The 7,579-nt window shown below is 35.5% G+C and overlaps 1 pseudogene; it reads left to right on the plus strand.

The window, feature by feature from the left end:
• The first annotated feature begins 3,480 nt into the window (after positions 1–3,480).
• LOC139851948 (G-type lectin S-receptor-like serine/threonine-protein kinase At4g27290) lies at positions 3,481–7,092 on the plus strand (annotated as a pseudogene).
• Positions 7,093–7,579: the final 487 nt, after the last annotated feature.

Below are 7,579 nucleotides of genomic sequence, written 5' to 3' on the forward strand. Positions count from 1 at the left end.
TGGAAGATACACACCAAGATTTACAAATTGATTCATAGTGTTTTGATCTTTTCATAGATCTCCCTAATTCAGTATTTAATCTTTAAGTTTCTTCTGTGTATGCCATTTTATATGTGTCAAGTTCTACCTCACATTTTTTCAAGATTTTAATTTCAGCTTCTTTGTCTTTAATAGTGTTTTTAAGATCAAAAATTTGTGTTCTTAACCTATCAATATCATCTAAACATCATTGAAAGTCAAGCAACAAGTACTGAAACATTCTTACTTTTTCATTATCAAGATAGTTCACAAAGTTTTGTACCTTATAAGCAGAAACTTTATTACAAGTAGAGTCTTTATCCATCTTCTCAATAGCTTTCAGATCTTCCTCAAACTTGCTAGAACTACCATCAATTATAGCCATAAGACACTTATCCTCCTCCTCATCAGATGATGAGTCTTCATCTTCCCATGCTTCTGTGTACAAAGCCTTTTCCTGTTCTTTGCTCTTTGATTTTTGTGCTTCACTCTTTAACTTCATGTACTTGAGCTTATACTTTCTTGCTTTGTCAACAGACTTGTTGGTATTTGAACCTCCTTCATTCTTAGACCAGCAATCAGCAGCTATGTGACCTATCTTGCCACACTTAAAGCATTTAGCTTTCTTTGGATCAAAAATACCCTTGCCTTTACCCTTCCTATAACCAAACTTTTTCTGCTCAATCCTTTGAGTCAAAAGAGCCAAATGGACCTCCAGATCTTTGATCTCCTCATCTTCATCAGATTCACTATCATCATCAGAAGTTTCATCACTTTCAGATTCAACTTTGCTAGAGTAACTAGAGAACAATTGCTTATTCTTCTTTGTGGTAGCCACCAATGCAGCTTCTGGATCTTTAACAATTTTCTTAGCATTGATCTTGTTCTTTAATTGTGTTTCCTCAAAGTTTGACAATATGCCAAACAGTTCACTTAACTCATAGTTATCTATCTTCTCACTGATTACCATAGATGTAATCACAGACTCAAAATTTGAAGGTAGCAACTCAATAAACTTTTGACACAACACCTGTTGTGTTTTCTCTACACCAACACTTTCAAGATCATTAATCAGAACCTGAAATCTTGAATGGAGATCACTCAAAGATTCTTTAGGCTGAGCAGCAAAATTTTCATAACATCTTATCAGATTCTTCTACTTCTGAGTCTTAACAACAGTGACTCCTTCATAGTCATTAAGCAACATATCCCACATAGCTTTAACAGTCTTGGCATGACTGATCTTTCTGAGAATTGGAACAATAACAGCATTCCCAATAATACTCCTTATTTTGCTATCTAGTTTGTACTTGATAGCTTCTGCTTCAGTCCACCTTTCTCTTGGTGTTTCACGAAAATAGGCAGGTTGAGCAGCAACAGTATCTGTGGCAGGAACAGCAGCTATCATAGAACCAGGAATAATGAGTCCTGTTGTAAGAATATGCTCAGCTTCTTCATGAATAAATCCTAAAAACCATAGGACTTTCAATTTCAAGTTGCAAAGTCTGTGCCATCGAATATAGGCACACCTTTTCCAGCCATAACTGGGGTTGGAATGGTACTGGTAGACATCTTGATGACAATATGGATCGTTTTAAAAGATTACCAAGAATGGATTTACACCTTTCCCGCTCTGATACCAGTTATTAGTTCACAGTATTTGATCTATGAACACCAGACTCTCAATTGAACAATGAATAAGAATTATAAGAACAAGAATTGAGAGAACACGATATGAAATATATGTTTTATAATATTGATCGTGCCAAAAGATACAATCAGAAAGCAAACCGTACATCCCTATTTATACAGATTAACACCAAATCTAGGGATTTGGTTTCCTAAACAACTTGACTAAAATTAAGGAAAAGATAAACTTAATCTAAACAAATATTCGAAATCAATTCTAGAGTTTATCCTCTAGAGATAAAATCAAATCAAAACATATCTTCTTAAAATATAAACATATCTCCAGAATCTTCCTTATCTTAGCCATCAAGAAATCCAAAACGTTGACTTCAGCAAACATCAGAGTCTGCAACCTCAGACTCTAAAACTTCAGACTCTAAAACTGCAAAATACTTTGACTCATCAGATTATAATTCCCAACAGTATTTAAATTATGTGAGTTTTGATTAGTTTAATTATTTAAGGTTAAATTATGTGGGGTGGGTTTGGGATGTTGAAACATGTTATAATGTTTTTGGTTCTATTAGGTTCACTAAAACTTAAATACATTGATAAAAAAGACAACAGGTGATGATATATTCAAAATCATTTTTACTTCATCCATCATAACTGTACATTAACAGATTGTAATGTACAACATGTTAATGAATGATTTATGGTGAATGAAGTAAAAATGATGTTAGATTTATCAATGCCCTGATAAAAACATATAATTTTTGTATAACGAAAACTTTTCAGCTCGCAGCAATGCATGACAGGCCACATATTAGTTATCATTTCAATCGACTCGTATACGCACATCATATATAAACAACACTGATAAAAAAGATAACAGGCCCAAGGGTATTTGAGTAAAACTAACAAAAATGGAGAATTATGTTTTGACGGCCACGTGTTATTTTTTTTTATTTTTATTTTTTGGACATCAAAATTAATATTTGCCGGCCACATGTTAGTTATCATTTCAATCGACATCTTTACGCAAATCATATGTAGATAACACTTATAAAAAAAGATAACAGGTCCAAGGGTATTTTTATAAACTAACAAAAATGGAGAATTATGTTTTGTAGCATCAAAGTAGGAGTTAATATGCATATTTCCGTCAAGGGTATATATACGCTTGAGTGGAGTAAAGGGGTTTTTTTAGAGATAGGCGGCTTTAACTCTCCGGTGTGACCTACACGAGTGTAGGTAAAAACCCTTTGGCCAAAAGTTTGGACTCCAAAAGTGACGGCTTTGGCAAGTATTCGGGGCTTCAATTACCAGATACGAGCTCTTCTTGGTATAACAAAACAATGAATTTGGATTAATGTAAGGCTGACAACTTCTCATGTATGGCTTATGCAACTTCAATTATATTATATGGAAGTGGATGCTTGCAAGCGTGAGTAGCTAAATTCGAAGGTTGTGGAAGCCCAATCTTACATTGACGAGGCACACAAGTTCATTTGAATTTGACCATTCAATAAATGGTGTCACTGTTGCTCACTATTGCTCAAGTTTTTTTCAAATAATTTATAAATGTGATATTGCTCGTCAACATCAAGCGTCAATGCCAATTTATTGGCAACTTGACTGTTACTTAGAACCTAAATTGAACTTCAAGCATGTTTAAAACTCGTGGAAATTTGAATGAAAATTTTTCTTCTTCATTTTTAACCTACTAATTAGTCGGAGGTCCATTCGGAAGTAATCTCTATCTCTATCCATATTTAATTTAGAGAGAACTTTCTCTACTCTTGGACTTTTTCATACTGAGTGAAAAAATGACTTGTATTTATTCTAGAATATGAGAAGGATTGTTTACATTTTACCAGATTAGGTTTTATTGTTATTGTTGTTATAAATGTGATGTGATGGTAGCCCTGAAAAGCCAAACAAACAGGCCATCGCTGCTCAACCTAACATATGAAACAAACTTGAGCATATATAGTCACTTAGTCATAATATCAAAATCACTAAATCATCATAACAACTTAATGAAAATGGAGGGAGTATCCGTGCTTCTCTTTCCGATTGGGTTTATATTTGTAAACAAAATCAATGCTGCTGAACTTGATATAATTTCAAAATCACAGTTCTTCATAGAAGCAAACTAGACACGCTGATGAACAGGTTCAAAGGTGAGTAGCAAAATTCGAAGGTTGTGGAAGCCAAATCTTATATTGACGAGGTACACAAGTTTTTTTGAATTGACCTTTCAACTGATTATTTGCACCTGATTTTTTAAACCATAGCCGCCCAACATGTAAGTTGGCATTTGAATACACAATAAATAAAATAAATGGTGTTACAGTGTTGCTCACCCACATTACATAATGTGATGGTAACCCTGAATGCCAGACAGGGCCATCAGTGGTCAACCTATTATATGAAACAAACTTTGAGCCTATATAGTCAATCAATTAATCTTAATATATAATAATATTAAAATCAACTAAATCATCAAAAAAAACTTGATGATAATGAAGGGAGTATCCATGTTTCTCGTTCCGATTTTGTTTATATTTGTAAACAGAATCAAGGCTGCTGAACTTGATATCATTTCAAAATCACAGTTCTTGACAGAAGCAGACACGTTGGTCTCTGAAACCGGAATTTTTGAACTTGGGTTTTTCCGGCCAGATAACACGGAGAACAGATATCTCGGTATTTGGTACAAAAAGATCTCTCCTAGAACGGTTATTTGGGTTGCTAACCGAAACCACTCGCTCCCCGGGGTGTCTCCGCTTGTGTTAAAAATTGTTGATCCGGGAATTCTCGTCATCTTTAACAATATGAGCATAATTTGGTCATCCAACACAACAACGACATCACCGAATGCGACATCAAAGATTCTTGACACCGGGAATCTGGTCTTGGTAGACCAACAGGAGAAGATGATGTGGCAGAGTTTTGATTATCCAACTGATACTTTTCTATATCACATGAAGTTAGGGAGAGATTACTCGAGAGGCATTGAATGGCATCTAACTTCATGGAAAAGTAGTGAAGATCCAACTCCAGGTGAATTCACCTGGGGAGCTGACACACACGGTTACCCGGGAAACAAACTAAAACAAGGTCAACTGGTCAAATATCGGTGGGGACCATGGAGAAATTTGAGGGTTACTGGGTTTACTCCATTCGACATGAACATGATTCTGATATACAAGGTAGTTCTAACTGAGAAGGAAAAGTCATATATGTATTACATCGAAAACAGTTCATTGATATCACGCCTCACCTTGACTTCTTCTGGGGAGCTACAAGATTTGGTATGGATAGAAGATTCTAAAAAGTGGCAGCTCAGCATAAAATTACCAATAGATATATGTGATACGTATAACATTTGTAGTGCTTACGGAACCTGCCATGTGGATTCGAGGCAACAGACTTGTGCTTGCTTGGATGACAAAAGATTTGTGCCTAAAAACCAAAATAGATGGGAAATAGCAGATTGGTCGGATGGTTGTGTTAGACGAACACCGTTGGATTGCAAAAATGGATCAGAAGGATTTTTCAAGTACTCTAATATAAAATTGCCAGATACAGAAGGTACATGGTTCAACATGAGCATGACTTTGGAGGAATGTGAAGCAAAATGCTTAAAGGATTGTACTTGTATGGCTTATGCAAATCCCGACATCAGTTTAGAAGGAAAGGGCTGTGTGCTTTGGTTTGACGATCTTAGGGACATCGTGAAGATTCTGCGGATGGTCGAGATATTTTTGTAAGAATGGCTTCATCTGAATTAGGTAAAGATAAAACCACCTGTTACATTACTGTTAATTAGATGCTTTCGACTAACATTATTTCTATGCTAATAACATACAGTTGATTTATCAAATTCCAAAAAGAAAGATGGAACAAACATCAAAGTCAGATTTATAGTAATCGGTGCAGGGGTACTTCTGATAGGCGTCATTATTGTATGGCTGTGGTATGCACGGAAAAAATGGAATACCGGGCGACCTGTGGAGAGACACAGTGAAGAATTAACATTATTTAGCTTTCCAACAATAGCTACTGCCACTGCCAGTTTTTCAGCAGATAATATGCTTGGAGAGGGTGGATTTGGAGCCGTTTATAAGGTATTACTAACAACACTGTAATAACAAAAAAAATTAATACACGCACTTTTTTATTTATATTTACGTTTTTGGAAAGGCAAAGAAAATAAATTAAACTAAATCTATACGTTATAGTAAGTGACTTAAACAAAAAGTACATATCAGATTGTGAACTTACTCACATATAAAATGGTAATATTCTTCAGGGTGTGCTGGAGGATGGGTTAGAGATTGCTGTGAAGCGTCTCTGCAGGACTTCAAACCAAGGAGTTGATGAGTTTAAGAACGAAGTCATTTGCATTTCGAGGCTTCAGCATCGTAATCTGGTGAAGCTCCTTGGCTGTTGCATAAAAGGAGATGAGAAACTATTAATCTATGAGTACATGCCCAATAAAAGTTTAGACTCATTCATATTTGGTGACAACCAAATGGTGCATCTTGATTGGCCAAAGCGCTTCAACATCATCAAAGGAATTGCACGGGGACTTCTTTACCTGCATCACGATTCACGATTAAGAATCATTCATAGAGATCTTAAAGCTAGCAACATTCTACTAGATTCGGATATGAACCCTAAAATATCAGACTTTGGCCTAGCTCGAAGTTTTGGAGGGAACGAGACCCAAGGAAATACACACAGAGTTGTTGGCACATAGTAAGCCATTCTAAACAAATTTTCCTTCAATCTTTAATTCAATTCAACAGTATTGTGTTTATTTACATTCTAATGCGTGCAGCGGTTACATGTCGCCGGAGTACGTAATTGATGGTCTTTTCTCAATAAAGTCGGATGTATATAGCTTCGGCGTTATGGTGTTGGAGATAGTGACCGGAAAGAAAAACAGAGGATTCATGCATCCAGAGCATGGAAATAATCTTACCGGACATGTAAGTTCACTCATAAAAAAGTTCTCCTTTCGACCAGGGTTGTCCACATATTAACAAATTTGTGAATCTTACCTTAGGTTCTTGATAATACAACTTTAACTAGTGAACATTAATATTCACAACATATATTCAGGTATGGAATGTATACAACGAAGGCAAGTCAACAGAATTGATCCATCCAAGTTTAGAAAAATCACTCCAACCACACGAAGTTATAAGATCAGTAACGATCGGATTGTTATGTGTTCAACAAAATGCAGGGGAAAGGCCAAATATGTCGTCAGTGGTTCGGATGTTGGATGATGAGGGTGCATTACCGACGCCTAAACAACCGGCATTTTTCATTGAAAGGGATTTATCACTAGATGACTCTACTTCTTCAAGTAGTAATCAACCAGGTTCAATCAATGGTTTATCAATTACACACTTAGATGCTCGTTAGGTGGCCTTTCGTTTGCAAAATTTTGAAAGCTTAAGAGCTGTACACCATCGGTCAATAGATTCATCACTTTCACACAGACTGTCTCTGAATAATTACGTGTTCAAATAAAGATGAAATTATAAGTTATAAAATCATTAACTAAATAAGTTGTACACTATTTTAGCAGAGGTCTGATGCGTATAAACTCAAGGTCTTGCATAAAGTCGGCGTAAAAGCCCGATTATAAATATTACTGATCGGGATTTATGCCATTTCTTCGAATCAACCCTTATTAGCATACCACTTAGATAAATTTTCAATGAATAATGCATAACCCTAATAGGGGGATACCTAATGCAATTAACTGTATTTCAAACGAATACGATGTTAATAAGAGGTAGAAATATGGTGAAGACTAATATAAACTAGGGTTTGTACCTGATTATTGTCCATTGGGAATTTGATTTCGACTTTGGAGGGCAAAGAGTGAAGAATTGCAATAATTTTC

Source organism: Rutidosis leptorrhynchoides, chromosome 1 (genome assembly GCF_046630445.1).
Source record: "Rutidosis leptorrhynchoides isolate AG116_Rl617_1_P2 chromosome 1, CSIRO_AGI_Rlap_v1, whole genome shotgun sequence".
Taxonomy (NCBI): Eukaryota; Viridiplantae; Streptophyta; class Magnoliopsida; order Asterales; family Asteraceae; genus Rutidosis; species Rutidosis leptorrhynchoides.